This window comes from Lynx rufus, unplaced genomic scaffold (genome assembly GCF_022079265.1).
Source record: "Lynx rufus isolate CCGP_SWC_20201006 ecotype Redwood Valley unplaced genomic scaffold, mLynRuf1.p SCAF_7, whole genome shotgun sequence".
NCBI lineage: Eukaryota > Metazoa > Chordata > Mammalia > Carnivora > Felidae > Lynx > Lynx rufus.
Window position 1 is genome coordinate 14,544,419 of NW_025814889.1, and position 18,037 is coordinate 14,562,455.

General features: G+C 38.0%; 1 protein-coding gene across 3 annotated transcripts in view; it reads right to left on the bottom strand.

Annotated features, from left to right (window-relative positions):
- Positions 1 to 18,037, bottom strand: part of MINDY3 (MINDY lysine 48 deubiquitinase 3) — a 97,242-nt gene that overhangs the window by 33,107 nt on the left and 46,098 nt on the right. The gene's annotated exons all lie outside the window — the stretch shown is intronic.

Sequence of the window (18,037 nt, forward strand, 5' to 3'; positions counted from 1 at the left end):
TACATAGTAAGCCATATTAACAATTTATCAAAAATAACCACAAAATTGAGTGTTATCTTGGACTCTTCACAAAACTTTACTCCATATAAACTGTTAGAAAATTCTATTTGACTGACAGAAATGTAGAATCTGGGCCCCAGTTGTCCTCTATTCATAGTGTTGGTCTGAGCCTCTGTCTATAATTGTGTTCACTGACCCAAACCTCCTCAGGGAACAAGTTTCTAACTACCTCAATTTACCTTCTTGAATCCTCTTTAAGAAGTTATGGGGTATACAATTTGAAATGCTGTTCCTCTTTGTAAACACATTTTTGTAGGAAATGTACTAATTATCTTTTGTCCTAATCACTCCCCACCCCTGCCGCTTCACCCCAAAGATGAAGGAACAAAGTGTAAGAATCAATTACAGTAGTTCTTATGAGACTAGGTGCCTCAGTTTATATGGGAACATAAGTCAAATGGGAATAGGAATTAAAACAATGACACATTTTTCAGGTATTAAAGTAAAAAAAAAAATGCTATTTTATAACACAAATTTGTTCTTTCCCACTTACTAGCCCTTTGCCTGCAGTTTCAATACTACTTTGCAGATGATCTGCATGTCAAGTCGCATGTTTTCATCTGGCCTAACTTTCAATCCTTTCTGATTTCATGATCCAGTCCTTCATTGCTGGATACCTGGATAGTGTCTAATCTTTCACTATGAGAAACAGTGCTCTACCAAACAAAGCAGCACATGTAATTTCACACATGTGCAGTTTTATCTGTAGGAGACAGCACGGAGTAGGATTGCTGGGTCAGAGGAAGAATGCACTTGTAATTCTGGTTGATACTGGCAGACTCTTGTGTTATGTTTATTTAGCCTATTCAGAACATTATTTCTTAAAAACGCTTTCCTTTTTATAATGTATCACCGGTAAAGCCTTAGAACTATAATTAACTTTGTACTGAAGCTAGGATCCCAGTGTCAGCTCTCAGATTTAGGGAGCAATTACTAACACTGGGGCTATTATTATTATTCCCTAGCTGCTTTTATCACATCCAAACCGTAAGTGTAAAAGTCGCTGCATGTATTTCACTGTAAGCTTTAGTTTCCTTAACTATTTTTTGAAGTTTATTTTTTTTCTTTTTAAAATTTTTTTAAATTTCATTTTCTTAATTTACATCCACATTTTTTAGCATATAGTGCAACAATGATTTCAGGGATTAAGATTCCTTAATGCCCCTTACCCATTTAGCCCATCCCCCCTCCCACAATCCCTCCAGTAACCCTATTTGTTCTCCATATTTAAGAGTCTCTTATGTTTTGTCCCCCCGTTTTTATTTTTGCTTCCCTTCCCTTGTGTTCATCTGTTCTGTGTCTTGAAGTCCTTGTATGAGTGAAGTCATGATATTTGTCTTTCTCTAATTTTGCTTAGCATAATACCCTCGAGTTCCACCCACATAGTTGCAAATGGCAAGATTTCATTCTTTTGGATTAATACTCCATTGTATATATATATATATATACCACATCTTCTTTATCCATTCATCCATTGATGGACATTTGGGTTTTTTCCATATTTTGGCTATTGTTGATAGTGCTGCTATAAACATTGGGGTGCATGTGTCCCTTCAAAACAGCATCCCTGTATCCCTTGGATAAATACCTAATAGTGTAATTGCTGGGTCATAGGGTAGTTCTATTTTTAATTTTTTGAGGAACCTCCATACTGTTTTCCAGAGTGGCTGCACCAGCTTGAATTCCCACCAACAATGCAAAAGAGATCTCTCTCTCTGCATTCTCACCAACATCTGTTGTTGCCTGAGTTGTTAATGTTAGCCATTCTGACAGGTGTGAGGTGGTATCTCATTGTGGTTTTGGTTTGTATTTCCTGGATGATGAGTGATGTGGAGCATTTTTTCAAGTGTCTGTTAACCATCTGGATGTCTTCTTTGGAGAAATGTCTATTCATGTCTTTTGCCCATTTTTTCACTGGATTATTTGTTTTCTGGGTGTTGAGTTTGAGAAGTTCTTTATAGATTTGGATACTAACCCTTTATCTGATATGTCATCTGCAAATATCTTCTCCCATTCTGTCGGATGCCTTTTAATTTTGCTGTTTCCTTTGCTGTGCAGAAGCTTTTTATTTTGACGAGGTCCCATTAGTTCATTTTTGCTTTTGTTTCCCTTGCCTCTGGAGACGTGCTGAGTAAGAAGTTGCTGCGGCCGAGATCAGAGAGGTTTTTGCTTGCTTTCTCCTGGAGGATTTTGATAGTTTCCTGTCTTACATTGAGGTCTTTCATCCATTTTGAGATTATTTTTGTGTATGGTGTAAGACAGTGGTCCACGTTCATTCTTCTGCATGTCACCGTCCAGTTTTCCCAGCGCCACTTGCTGAAGAGACTGTCTTTATTCCATTGGATATTCTTTCCTGCTTTGTCAAAGATTAGTTGGCCACATGTTTGTAGGTCCACTTCTGGGTTCTCTATTCTGTTCCATTAATCTGAGTGTCTCTTTTTGTGCCATGCTAAACTATTTCTAACCCTTCTTTTCTTTTTCAATTCTTCCCTTTGGAACGGCTGCTGGAATCCGGGGATTCATCACTGAAATTCTGGCTAAGGAGAAAGTACAGCTCCAGATGAGATTTTATCCAAACATAAACTTGTACGGGCCCAAGATGAGGATACAGTCCTTAAGTTTCTCTTAACCATCTGCTGCATTTCAACCTTTGTTACTAGTAAGTGATGAGGAAAAACTTAAAACGAGGGTTAAAACAGGACTTTGGATTTTCTAAACATAAGTATGATCTAAACAGAGGGAAAGGAAATACTCTTTTTCTTGGTCAATAAATAAACTTTTTAGAGAAGAGGTGGCAGAGAATACATCTGAAGCATTATTTTAATACTCTTAATAAGTGAAGTTTTGGGAAATTACTACTGTTTAGTTACACTAACAAGGAAGATTCTGGTTTCAGCCACAGACAAAAGTTTACATCCAATCCTCTGCATTCAAGATATCAGAAAATGCAGAAGTATAAAAGAATTAGAAGCGAACCACCTGATACCTTATCTCTAAGTTCCAAGCGCTACAAATGAAAAATATACTATGCTAATGTCAAAAAGATTTAAAACAGGCTTAATGAAAAGCGTGCTGCCTTATCTCTTGCCTTTGGTTATGAACATACAAACCACGTAGGCTTCAGAAAACGTATTATTCTTGTTTGAATAGGCTATATATGCTGGCCTGATACAGAAGATCATCTGAAGCTTGGGCACAACTCCCAGCGTCCTCTGGTTTAACAAATGTTCACTTAGAACAGGGGCTGGTGGTATACTTTTTCTCTAATGGGCCAGAGAGTACATATTCCAGGTCTTGCAGGCCATGTGATCTCAGCAGCAAGACAGCACAGTTAATACATAAACAAATGAGCATGGATATGTTCCAGTAAATATTTTACAAAAATAGCTCATGGCTTGATTTGCCCTGTGGGCCAGTTTGCTAACCCATGATGTATTATTTCCTCAAATGCACTGACGCTTATTAAATACGCCTTCTTTCCAACACATCTGGGGGTATAAAGAAGTCTTAGTGCCTTAATGGGTTTCATAAAGAAGATAATTCTGGCTCTCATCTGAAAGAGAAAAGAGGGTAGGGAACCCTTGCTGGGAGGAATTAAGAGCCATGGCTGGGGGACTAGAACTGTGAGAAGAGCAGTAGTCAGCAAGGGAAGTCAGCTGTGGTGGAAGAATGAACATCAGGAGTTAGGAGGTGATGGTTACGTATCCAGGTAGAGCACATGGCGTTCCCACAATGCTTAGCACACATGGAACACTTAGTGCTGCGAACAGGCCAGCGGAAGCCGGACGCGGGCACTAGACGAGACAGGGCTGCAGAGCCTACGAGATGAGGCACTGGAACGGATGACAGGCGGTTACTTCGAACGTGTCACAGGAGAGGATGGCAAAATTCACTGTTTGAAGTTTCTAAGTTGACCAAGTAGCTCAAAACCCTGTATGTGAGCACACAGCCCATGTGTCAACCGCCTAAACACAAATTCTTTTTCTCCTCCCAAAACACGGCCCAGTGGCACGGGCTGTGATATACTAATAGTGATACACTAATAGCTAATTTGCTAAACTCCTTAGAAATTAATTGTTCTTAATCATACCACTCATTTTAAGATGTGTTTATGCCAAAGGGAGAAGAGAAAAAGGAAAAGAAAAGAAAGGCCAAAGCAAAAAAAAAAGTGAATTCTAATGAAAACATTCCAAATGTTTTCATCCACAAATCAAAGCCAGTATGGTCTTCTAAACTGATTACTGGCTTGTTTATTTTGAGTATTTACAATGATTTTTAGATTATTATAGAAAGCCATCTCTTAGTTAACACGTGCTTAAATTTACAGAATGTTTAAATGTTTATAGATGAAACCTGGAAAAGTTACAAAACCACCTATTCCCATTCAAGTGTTTCATGCTGAACTCTTTAACTTTCTAATTTGGTTTAAAATGACAAATTCCAACACTAATTTTAACCAATTTCTTTAACTTAAATACATCTGAACAAGGTTCTAGTTTAAACATCTGTAACAGAATGATCCAAGTCGTAAATTTGGTAATATATTAATGTCAAATGTATTTCATATTTGCATAGCAAGTTTGGCAAATGAAGAATTCTATTCAACTGAGGAAGACTCCTTTACCATCTTAAGGCAAAATATTTTAGCGAGAGATACAACTGATGTGTTTTTCTCACTGAACATAAAGGATGAAGTAAAATGGAACTCCGATGTAATAAATAACTGTGTCTAAGTATGAGGAATAATAAGAGAACATTACCCTTCAGATTTCCATTTCCAAGACTTAATATAGCAATAGCTTTTAGATTACATATTTAGTATATTCTTTGCATATAACTATCCACACCTCCATAATGTTTTGAACACTGTCCAGCCTGTTAAATGGTAAAGAAAGAGGTAGTCTGTACATTTAAGGTGACCACCTAGTGGGAGGGAGAAAAATGTGCTACTATATGCTTATTTTGGTGAACAGTATTAAAACTGTCTTAAGAAAATTACATTGCAAAACAAAATTCAAACATACACCCCCCCCGCCAGAAAACCAATGAGTTATAAATAGATTCCAATGATGTAATTCCAAGTTATCCAAATCAGCAAGTATACCTGTAGACATTTTTTCCTTTGCCCCTAAATGCATTAAGTAGGACAAAATACCGAGTTGTACTGCATCTGAAACTCTTTTAGGTACCCCTCATTGGGAAAAGATAGAAAACCTAACAGTCAAATATTTAAATATTGTTTTAGTTATTTAAACTCTGATTTACCATCAAAATTATTTTTACTCTAAAAGTGGTTCTCCATATTGGTCAAATATAATTGGATGCTTTTATCAGAGCAGAGGAATTTTAGAACAATTTCTATTTAGCCAATTTACTGGGCAACTGGGATTGCTACACAATATAGCTTTTAAAATGATCTGTCCTCAACCAACTTGCCTTAATTGGCAAAGTGCTATTGAAGAGAAGGGGGAAAAAGGCAAGCTGTTAAGGGACTATCTAATATCCTATAGTCATGAAACAAATATCTCTTTTCATGTAGTTCTGCCTACACTGTTACTATAATTATTTGGTGTTCACCATAAACCTTTTAAAATGTAACATTAGCTATCCTTCTAAACAGCCAGTGAAATATAAGGCAGGCCTATGTTCAGTTCATTGGCTAGGTGTAAGTAGCTCATTACTGAAAAGGTCTTTAAAGTTTATTCATTATGGCTTTCATCATTATCAAGAGCAATCTCTTGTCATAAGTAATCAAAGAACTTCTGAGAGTTTTACCTAACTTCAGGAATGATCACACATATAAAGTACAATTTAGCTCCCAGACAACATTTTATAGTGCTATGAAGATCCCTTCAAAAGAAAAAAAGTTAACTGGTATAGAACATACCTTTAAACTGTAAGTAATGTTTGCTTTAAAATCACTTTATGTTTCGGGGCGCCTGGGTGGCGCAGTCGGTTAAGCGTCCGACTTCAGCCAGGTCACGATCTCACGGTCCGTGAGTTCGAGCCCCACGTCAGGCTCTGGGCTGATGGCTCAGAGCCTGGAGCCTGTTTCCGATTCTGTGTCTCCCTCTCTCTGTCCCTCCCCCGTTCATGCTCTGTCTCTCTCTGTCCCAAAAATAAATAAACGTTGAAAAAAAAATTTTTAAATCACTTTATGTTTCATATGCACTCTTAAACTCATTATACTTCTGAAAATATTTTGGGGGTTACTATGAAACATTTTACATCAATTACCAAATGCTATTAAATATGTAACAGTTTTCAGTGCCAATGTTAGAAACAATTCAGGTAATGCCACGTCAACTGAAAGTAGCTAGGACAGTGGTCTTTTTTCTTTACTCTTCCATTATTTCCCCCCAAATGTGCAAAAGCCCTTGGCTATCTCCACAGCAGCCCACGGCTGTGCAGCACTGATTTGTGCTGCACTGGCAGCGAAGTCAGGGAAGGAAACATAAGAAAAGCCCTTCAAAGCTCCTTCTCCAAAAAAAACCAAACTTTAAATGTGCAAGTTGAAATAAGGCAGTAGGAGGAAGTCTCCAATAGATATGATCATCGTCGTTACTATTATTAACACTAGTCAAGGGGCTTCTTTTTCTCCCTTTCATCGTAACTATACAAGTCATCTTAAAAATCCTTCCAACCTTTCTCAATTGGTTTCTACCGGAGAATTCACCTCTAAGACCTAAGGCATCTACTCTATGCAACTAGAATCATGTTCAGTGTTCTGTTGCTTATGTGAAGAACTGCGCAGACAAGAGCTGTTAGCCTTTTAATTACTGATTTTCATTAAGAAAACAGCTAACATAAGCCATTACTCTGTAGGCACATGATACCTCCATAATTCAAGAAAACTGACTCCCTAACTTATTTAAATGAAGTTAATATTCACTGATCAGCTGGATAAAAATCAAATACGTTATTAAAAAGTTCCTCCTGATTTCTAAGTAAAAACTCTATATCAATTGAATCAATTTAAACTGTTAAATCACCTGGACACAAGAGTAACTGATTTATGGTGGTAGAAGGGGTTGTTCTCACACTCTTGCCCCTCCGGGCCTTGTAAGAGGATTATTTATCACTGCCTGTGGCTAGAGGACACAAAGTACCTCTCTGGTAGGGGTCTACTTCCTACCCTCACAGACATCAGGTTTGGCCAGAGAAATGAAAGCAGAAGTGACATCACGCTAGCTCCCAGAAGAAGCTTTAAGCGCCACCTGCGTTTTTGCCAAGTGTCTCTCTGTTCTCCCTCTGCCAAGAGAAGTGCACAATCCTATGGGCTGCTCCTTCAGTCCAGATCTTAGAATGAAGAAGGCACATGGAACGCACCTGCAGCCAACATGTAAAAGTAAGAAAGAAATTAGCTTTTGTGTGTGTTTGGGGAGAAGGGGTATGTATGGTGGGAGTGGTGTACCCAGTATATGCAAATACAGGGTGCACGGTCTGTAGAGGATTTAAATGTAACAAAACGGACGCCGTCGTAATGCTTTTTATCACCAACACATGCAGGCAAATCTGAACAATTCCAGTGGCAGACATCCCTCCTACCTGGGGTAGACTGCACTCCTTCTCGAATACTGAATAAATCACTTAAATTGCAGGGTCTTTGCTTCAGGGAGCTGGCATGAAGAATTAAAACCTAATATTCCGCCCAGGGTTTCACTTTGCTTGTCCCCACGTGCATTTGCTTTTCCTATTCATAGGTGGCTACCTTTTCCTCTCATCTTTCCCTTCGTGTTTACCCACTAACAATTTTGATAATATGAACTGTATAAAGGGGTCACAGTACTCAAAAGTTCTAATATTCTTCAGTTTTATCACAACTTTAGAGAAACATTCTTATTCTTCATTATGAAAGTTGTTCTACTTCCATGAACATGCCTTACATTCATGCCTTGGGTATTCAGGTTAAGCCTTTCATATCAAGATAAGCATGCAAACATAGTATACCAAAGATGGTGTGGAAATAAATGATTATTCCAGCCGGTCCTGTATCTGATCCCAGCCTTTACTTCCTTCTTAATCTTCCAGCGCAACTAGTCTGGTTCGGCCATCCTGAACCCATTACTATTCCCCAAAATAGCATGGACTGTCGTCACCTCCCTCATCTCTTGTGTTTTTGCTTAATCTTTTCTCCAAACCTAGAACATAGCCCTCATTTCATATTAAGTCAAAAACTTATGTCCTTTAATTCATGTATCATAGCCTCTGTACCTCTCCCCTCTTCCAGTCTCTATTCCACTCTTGTATAATTATTTGCTTTTTGTGTACCTAAGGGACAGAAGTCGTTAAAAGCTAAGGAGTCAGAAGATTTGAGTTTGAATCCTGGCTTTGGTGCTCACTAGCATTTAACTTTGGAGTTGTTATTTTTCACTGGCCCCAGACTATAAAATGTTGACGAAAAATGGTACTTACCTCACAGGGGTGAACTGAGGATTACACAAATGCATGTAAGACGGTTAGCGTAATACCTGGCACAGGCAATGCTCAGTAAATGTAAAGAGAAAACTACTACAATGCGTTCTTTATTAATCTTTGCATTTCAACAGTACTTAGTGCAAGATAGGTAATGTAGCTATATTGGGTCCTGTGGGGAAACAGATAAATCTCAGGTAGTATCAGTGATCACAAGAAGGTAGAAAGCTGGAAGAAATGACAGGAGCAACAAGGGAGAAAGAGAAACAGGAGTCCCAACACTGAAGATTTCAAGCCTGGACCATGAATAATGAGCAGGATTTTAATCACATTCTAGGCAGAGGGTAACATAAATAAAAGAAACATAAACAAAATCATAAACTTGTTAACACCATCATACATAAATACATGATATAAGACCTTTTGCTCCATTCTATCAGCTCTATTATAATTATTTTCATCAATTATAAATAAACACCTAGAGGTGTATCAATGCTGATTCTAATTAAAACCCATAGACTTTGGGGCGCATGGGTGGCTCAGTTGGTTGAGTGTCTGACTTCGGCTCAGGTCATGATCTCCCGGCTCGTGAGTGTGAGCCCTGCATCGGGCTCTGTGCTGACAGCTCGGAGCCTGGAGCCTGCTTTGGATTCTGTGTCTCCCTCTCTCTCTATCCCCCTGTCCCCTGCTGCTCGTGCGCTCTCTCTCTTTCTCTCAAAAATAAACATTAAAAAAAATTAAAAAAACAAAACAAAACATAGACTTAACTGATGACCAAACTCCTTTAGGCCTTTCTATCAATGATATTTTATCTTATTTGGACAACTATTTGGGTTCTACTATAATAAAAAAATTATTAGAAACTAATTGAAAGGGAAAGAGGGACTGCTTTCAGTCAGCAAGTTGACATGACTGAGATAAAAAGGAAATTCCTAAAAATTATAAAAACCAGACACAGAAACAGCTGCATAAGGGCATTCAGAGTAGTAGGAAAGAGAACATAAGAGCAATTTAATTGTCACTTTTAGGAGGTAAAAATATTTATGATGCATTTTCAAAGAGTTCTGAAAAAAATCAGGTACAAAAGTTTTATCATGATGGCACAATCGCTGGCATAACCCTACAGATTAGCTGATGAGGGCTAGCTCCAAAGCGTGTTTGCTAAGCAGCCAGGAAACAGTTTGTGGTTAAAGATACATAGTTTTTCAATAATTCACATAACTAAAAATTGTTAATTCATGTAGACTTCTACCCAAACTTTCCAAGTTGTTGAAATAACAGATGCTATTCTTATGTTTGAAGATAGATGTTAAAAGTCACATGACAAGTTATGACCTTAACTATAAAAATAAGTAGGTCTTAAATCCATTTTCTTTCTGCAGTAGAGAAGGCAGGGCATTGACACCTAAGCACAAATTCACAAAGTTACTTAAGATAAATGGATAGGGTGGGGTGCCTCGCTGGCATGTGACTTGATCTCTGGTTTTTGTTTTTTTTTTTTTTTGTTTTTTTTGAGTTTCAGTCCCACACTGGGTGGAGATTACTTAAAAATCTTAAAAAGCAAAAAACAAAAAACCAAAAAAACAAAGATGGATACATGGATGGGATGGCGAAACTACTTTAATATATATAACAAAACCCCAACTATAACATTTTATGTGTTACAGAATGTCCAACTGTGAATTAACTGCATTCCAAGTTCCAGGACTTTGACTCAACAATGAAAGATACACAGAGGTGAATTTCTTTATAACAGAGTCTATAAAGCGTTGTTTTACTATTTTCCCTTAAAATTATGTTTATTACATGTAGAGAAATGTATTATTGGTGAAGTAGAGCTGTCCACTTTTTAAATACCTAAAACAAGAAATCTAACACTCAACTGTAGTAGTTTTCCTAAGGTTACACCAAAGAACAAACACACAAAAGGAGCTAACTCTATAAAAAGAATTCTAAACAGTCTCCCAGTAACAGATACTGCAGTAAGAGCAGTCAGCTCATGGAGGAACAGTTACATGTTTTGTTTCTCCTTCGCATTAAATTCAGTTTCTTTATATATTCTGAGCTGAAACAGTAATGTGTTTTCATGTGTTCTTAGGAAAAGGAAAACTGCTTTATCACAGGAAAGGTCAAAGGGGATACTCTGCACATACAAAGAGACCTTTTTATAACCACAAAAGAAGACAGGAAGGGATGTAAAACTCATCTCTCCAACTTCAAAAGAGAGTATGAAATGGATTACCAAGGAAATTAGTCACTGATCTTCCAAAGATGAAACTAGATGTTATAGGTAGGTTCCAGCTATTTTTATATTGAACCAGCAGCTATCATCCCACACCGAGGTTGAAATGCACAATAAAAAGAGACAAACTTATTTTGTCTACTATTTTATACACATAATTTTAATAAAATTAAAAGTATCGTATTTTCAAATGTAAAACCCTTGCTTTCAAATTTGCTTTGAAAACTAACTTCATAATTGCAATTCAAGAGGAAATTATGAAAATGATCCCAAAAATTTAATCTTAAAGCCAAAATATAAAAAAGAAAAAGAATCAAAGGGAAAAATGATGGTTGGAGAGAAGGAAAAGATGGGAGGAGAAATGCTCAAATACTGACTGTGTCAGGTAGTATTTGGGCATTTAAATTATATGTTTCAGAATGAAAAGAACTGACTCCTAAAAGACGATTTAACATATTATAAAACAAATGTTACATAGCCTTGTTTTAATAATAAGAGCTCTTTCTTTAAAAAATTAAATACAGGTTCTAAATTCTTGAAGCATGTGCAAAGTCTTTTCTTTTACCTGTTCAGTAAGTTTGCAAGTTTTAAGCTTATCAAAAGTACCATGGCACTAGAATTTAAAAAAAAAAAAAAAAAAAAGTACACTGGTATGATGATTTTTAACATATTATCCATACCTACAAGGCCTGCTTCCTCACAATGTACAGAAAATTTTATTCTGTTATGGCTCAGATGACTTGTTTGAAGAATTCTCCACCCTACTTAACGGAAATTAAGTTTCCTTCTTTGAAGAAGTCCCTTTACCTACTGCATTTAGCTCACCCACATCCCGTTTTCCCAGGGTTCTGTGGGACTCCTGCTGCTTGATGACTAGGTTCCTGTAAGATCCCTGCAGTCAGGCTATGTGCTCTTCCCTCTTAGTATAAAACTCCCACTTACACAGGATTGCTTCCATGTATGTTTTGCAACCACATTCTCTAAGATACATCAAATAATACAATATCATTTTTGTTGTTTCACAGACATAGATAAGAAAGGTCACTTTTTCTATGTCAAATGGAAGAGTACGATGACTTATAAAATGTGGGAGATAAATTTAAAAACTTTAATGATATTAAAAAGATAGCTGTAATCAATCTGAAGTTTTAACAACCTGCTCATAAAAGTCAATTATTAAATTTATTTTTACCATTGATTTTTAAATAAAATTGAATTGTGAAAAATCTCTTCCAATCCCACAAAATGTGTTGAATGAATCTCTCCACGGGTCAGGAAAAGGGCTCCGATAAAATTAAAAAAAAGTTAAATTCTGGGCCACTGGACATCTCAAATACGAAGGGATAACTTTATTAAGTAAATAGTTTGGCACTCAAATTTATAATGACAAATTGTACACCTCTTTTAAAATAAATTAAATTAATATATGTAAGAGTCCTAAAAGTAAGCTATTCATCTCAAAAGGAAAAACCAAAACAGACAGTTAAGAAGTTATCTCACTGAACAGGAACAATTTTCTCACTCATCCTCAAACTATGAACATAAATTTTAAATATGATAGAGGATATGTGACGATGCTTATTTATAAATACTCATCAAAGCTGTTTTTATTCACTAATCTGGAGAAAGAATCTGCATAGGTGTGTGTATTTAAGTTGATCAGCTAGGAGAGCAGAAGCAAGTTCTTCTGTTTTAGTCTCCATATAGTTAATGCATACACTAACTGTTATTTCTTGATTTACAAGCTTACGGATATGTTGAATTCTTATGATCAAAGACAACTTAGCATTCCTATGTCCCCATCTCCCTCCGTGTTCAAATCCCAACACAGCTGTATCACAATTTTTGGTGAGACAGATCTTCAGTGTTTTCTGCATGCAATCATTTGTTCAACAAAAGTTTACTGAGCACCAACACTGTGTCTGGCCCTGTTCTAGGCACTGGAAAACAGCAGGAGATAAAACAGACAAAACTCCTGCCTTCAGAGAGCTTACTAGTGAGAAAGATAGATAATATATAAAACAAACAAGTAGAATATATAGTATGTGCCTAAAACCAGAATATATTAAGAACTCTTGCAATTCAATGAAAAGACCAACAACACAATTCAAAAACAGGCAAAGGACTTGAACAGACATTTCTCCAAAGAATATATACAAAAGGCCAAAAAGTCTATTTAAAAAAAGATCAACATTATTAGTCACTAATTAGGGAAATGCAAATCAAAGTCACAATGACTACTCGACACTCACTAGGACGGTTATAATAATAATAAAGAGGAAAATAACACGTGTTGGCAAAGACGTACAAGAACTTGGAACCTCGTACGCTGCTGGCTGGGATGCAAAATGGTGTAGCTGCTGTGGAATCAGGCAGTTTCCCAAAATGCTAACCAGAGAATTACAATATGATCCAGTCATTCCGGTTCTAGGTATTTACCAAACAGAACTGAAAACAGGGATTCAAACAAGTTCCTGTAGAGGAACCTTCACTGCAGCATCATCCACGAGAGTCAAAGTCTGTTGTCTGCAGAGAACAGAGTGTCATTTAGCCACGGGATGGAAGCATTGAGGATACAGGCTACAAGGAGGTTGCACTTCAAAAACATTACACTCAGTGGGAGGATCCCCAACAGAAGGCCACATGTATGATTCCATCCACACGAAATATCCCGTATAGGTAAATTCTCAGCGACTGAAAGCAAATGGGTGGCTCCTGGGGCTCTGGAGAGAACGAACGGGAGTCCATGCTTAATGGATATGCCGTTTTATCTTGGAGCAATGGAAATGTTTTGGACCTAGTTATAGGCAGTGGTTGTACAACGCTCTGAACGTACTGAAAGCCACTAAATTGTTCACGTGAGAAGGGTTAATTATGTATGAATTTCACCTCAATTAAAGTGGACTATATCTAGGTGTGAGAGAGAGAATGTCAATGAAAAGGGGGGAAGAGCAAGGGGCAGAGAGCCAGGGCAGGCCTTCCTAAGGAGACGACATGTGAATACCGACCTGGAGGAAGAAGAGATCCTTCACACAGGCAGCTGAGGCGAAGGCAACAGCAAGTGCAAAGGGCTCGCTGCATTTCGGAGCCACAGCAAAGCTCGGTGAGGAGGCCAAGCACGACAGGAGGGGAGCAGTAGGAAATGCGATTAGAGGGGCAACAGGGAATCAGCTGAGGTGAGGTGGGGCCGCTAAGTTATTCTAAGGACTCTGGCCTTTACGCTGAGCACAGGGGAGCCTATGTAGGGTTTTGAGCACAAGCGTAACATGAAGTAACTTACATTTTAACAGGGTCATTTAGTTGCTGAACTGAGAAGATCCTACAGCTCCTCGAAGGGCAACGACAGAGTCATCAGTTAGGAAGCTACTGCCAACGATCTAGGAGAGAGATTTCTCCAATTTGTCTTTCAGTTCCTTATTAGTCCTTCAAATATTCTTTTCTCACAGCCTCCAGAGTTTCATGGATATAGTAACTTCTTTGACAGTTTTTGGTTTTTTGAAATTTTTTTTTTTGATCCCTACACTGTCCTACACCAACTCCATTCTTTTTTTTTTTTCTTCTTTAATTTATCTTGAGTTCCTTTCTCCCTATTGCTCTGATTTCTGTTTTCCATGTAAGCATTTCAAGCACTGTCCATGTGGGCAGGACTTGTAAACCTCACTGTGGGGTCATCTGGCCGGGCCGTCTCACTGAGATACCGCAAACTGCAGTATCCGTCTTTCCTCTTGACTGGGTCAACTGGCCCAACAAAAAATAAATTGCTTTAACCACGAGTGGGTGCATTCAACAATGAAAAGCTGCTGGGCTCTTTCTGAGGCTCTAAGATTAATCACTAAGAACACTCATCTCATTAGCTTTCTCCACCCTTCGTCTATCCAATCCAATCTGTCACCAAGCCTGTCAGTTTAACTCAGGAATGGCTCTCTCAAATTTATGCACCTCCATCCATGTCTACCGTCATGACCCTGGCCAAACCACATTCCTTGCTTACTGGAAATACCACAGACGTCCTCCCTACCCACTCCCTAGGTTATGTCTCTTTTCCACAATTAGCCACAGTCATCTTTCCAAGATGCAAATTTAATCCTGTTTCTTTCCTTCCTACCCCGCCCCCCCCCCCAACTATTCCCACCACCTACTTTTAACAAGTCTAGTGGTTGTCATTACTCTTTGAACGGTCTTCCTAAGTCAAAGACCTGCTTTTGCAGCCTCATCCTAGCCCTTGCCCCTCAAATTCTCCGTGCTCCTGCTCTTCTTCTTCTTCAGTTGGTTCCCACCATAGTCTTGTACTCCGACTATCTCCTGTCCAGGGAAAGCTCTTTTCTCCTCTTCCCATAGTCTAATCTTACTAAGGCCTCAGAGTACTCATCTGAGAGACACATCAGTTCTTCAAGGAAACGTTCCTAATTTCCAATACTAAGATTAATTCTTACAGCTTTATATACCTGTGCTTTGTCAGCCCTCATCATAGTTGTAACTGTTATAATTCTATTAAGTGTGATTCTTTGATTAATGCCCCCTCCCCCCATTAGAATGTACACCTCTGGAAGAACAGGAGCACATCTATTTTTGCTCACCACTGTTTGCAGCACCTGGTGCGATGCTGTGCACATACTATATGCCCAGTAAATATCTGACCAATGAGTACACACACGAATGATGACTGCTGCAACTCTTAATACCTCTGGTGTGTCACCTCAAGAATTATACTGCTTTTCAAAGGCATTTTCAAATGCTAAATTACAGATTGCTTTGAAGATTGTGACCTTAAAACACACTTTTTTACTTAATCATAATCAGCACAAAGAAGCCAGCATGTGAAATACACATCCATACAATCCTACGAGTTTTACGGAAAAAGACACAACATTTACATTAAGCTGCTGTTATAGGCCATAGAACATAAAGTGAATGACCCCCCCCCAAAACAAACCCAAACTCAAAAATAAATAACAAACCCCTAAATTACTTTTTGAGTAACAAAAACAAAGCCAAAATTACCTGTTCAAATATAGAAATACCTAAGAAAGAATGATCAAATCATAGATCTTATAAAAAACAGAATTTACAGTATTTTCTATATGGCAAATACTATATAGAAATATTTATTTCTATATAAATATTACTGCATTTAAAATTTTATTTTATTTAAGGGGCGCCTGGGTGGCGCAGTCGGTTGGGCGTCCGACTTCAGCCAGGTCACGATCTCGCGGTCCGTGAGTTCGAGCCCCGCGTCAGGCTCTGGGCTGATGGCTCAGAGCCTGGAGCCTGTTTCCGATTCTGTGTCTCCCTCTCTCTCTGCCCCTCCCCCGTTCATGCTCTGTCTCTCTCTGTCCCAAAATTAAATAAACGTTGAAAAAAAAAATAAAAATAAAATTTTATTTTATTTTTTAAATTTTTTGTAATGTTTATTTTTGGGAGACAGAGAAACAGACCACGAGAGCGGGAGGGGCAGAGAGAGAGGGAGACATGGAATCCGAAGCAGGCGCCAGGCTCTGAGCCTGACAGCTGTCAGTGGGGCTTGAACCCATGAACCGTGAGATCATGACCTGAGCTGAAGATGCTGCTTAACCAACTGAGCCACCCAGGTGCCCCTAAAAAATGTTTTTAAACTGGATCTAATAAGTGTAATCAAGTATTAGTGGCCTCATTTCCTACTTCTGTAATCTTCCAGCTTTTATTTCAAAGGGAAAAATTCTTTACTTGCAACTCTTTTTAAAAAAAAACATGTTCAAGCAACCTAAGTTCAGTTGTTTTAAAATACACTGAAAAGCAGGGGCGCCTGGGTGGCTCAGTCGGTTAGGCGTCCTACTTCTGGCTTAGGCCATAATCTCCTTAGGTTCCGTGGGTTTGAGCCCCAGGTCAGGCTCTGTACTGACAGCTCAGAGCCTGGAGCCTGCTTTTATTCTGTATGTCCCTCTCTCTGCTCTTCCCCTGCTTGAGCTCTCTTTCTCTCAGAAATGAATAAATGTTAAAAAAATTTTTTCTTAAACACAGTGAAAAGGAATTACCCATACTTTTAAGAAGCTTCAGAATGAGTCATGAAAAAGTATTTTTAGAAGATATAAATATCACTGGAACAAGTGTGGAAAATTCATGCAAAGGCTTTATTCACTGAACTAATGAATCCCCTGCACCATGTGCCAGACTATATATCAGATCCAAAGATACAAAGGTAGGTATCAAAAGAATTAGTATAAAATTCAAGACTTCTAAAGGAGAAGTGAGGTGCTTGATATAGGTGATTTTTAAGACCTATTATAGCTGAAGAACCTAAAATCTCACTGTAAAATTCTCTCCAATCACTTCATGCGGGTGTGCATTCTCCTATCAGGAGTATGAGTAGCTTCCGGGGATGCAAACAAATGAAGACAGATTCAAACACCTTGTCTGACTCAGGAGGTGTACACGGAGCTTGTTTTGCCAGGCCTACAACTGATGTGGCAGGGCTTTCTGTTTCTCTCTATCCTCAAGTCTCTAACTCAACATTTTGTGGCACGTGGCTGAGGCCTACGAGTAAGATGACTGAGAAAGCCCCTGCCCACAAGGGCTCACTGCTGACCACGGAAGACACAGAAACAGGCTTGGGAAGCAAGAACTGTGCACTGCCTGATACGAGCAATTGCACAATGGACCAAACACTATGGGATAATAGAAAATACCAAGCAGATGGGTAAGAAGTGTATGTTTCATAGAAATGTAGGTATCATTCACTTTCAGGACTCTTCTCAACAGACCTAACATTTAGATGCTTAAATACAAAATGCCTGCATATTTATGTAGCTCGGTTGACATTATTCCTTCTATTTTACCTCCTGTAAAATCTCTTCTGTTGACAACAAAAATCACTTCTTGAATATCAAACATAAAATTTAAGATTTAAAATATTTTCATGTCATTATCTTTTATATCTGAAACTTTTATGGTTTCATAGGATTTATTACTTTTCCTATGCTAAAAAACAGAGCTGGAGATAAAAATAATAATTGGCGTGAAAATACATTTTTGCAAGTAAATTGGAACTGATTTTCTATTCTGGAAATTCAGAACACTTTACACAAAAATTAGTCAAATGGTGAAATCCTCCCTCTGGAATTAAAAGTTGTTCAGTTTCTGTCATTTACACTGTGCTTGTAACTTCTTCTCTACTTTAGGAGGGAAATAAACAGAAAAAGCTCTCAGACTCAATGTAACCTGTCAGTACTTTTAGTACTGTAGTTCTATAAAAGCCTGTACTTTTAGTTGTATTTCATAGCTTTTTCTGTTTAAGAAAAGTTAAGTATGGATCTTGCTCTAAATCCATTATCTGGATTTTGGCAG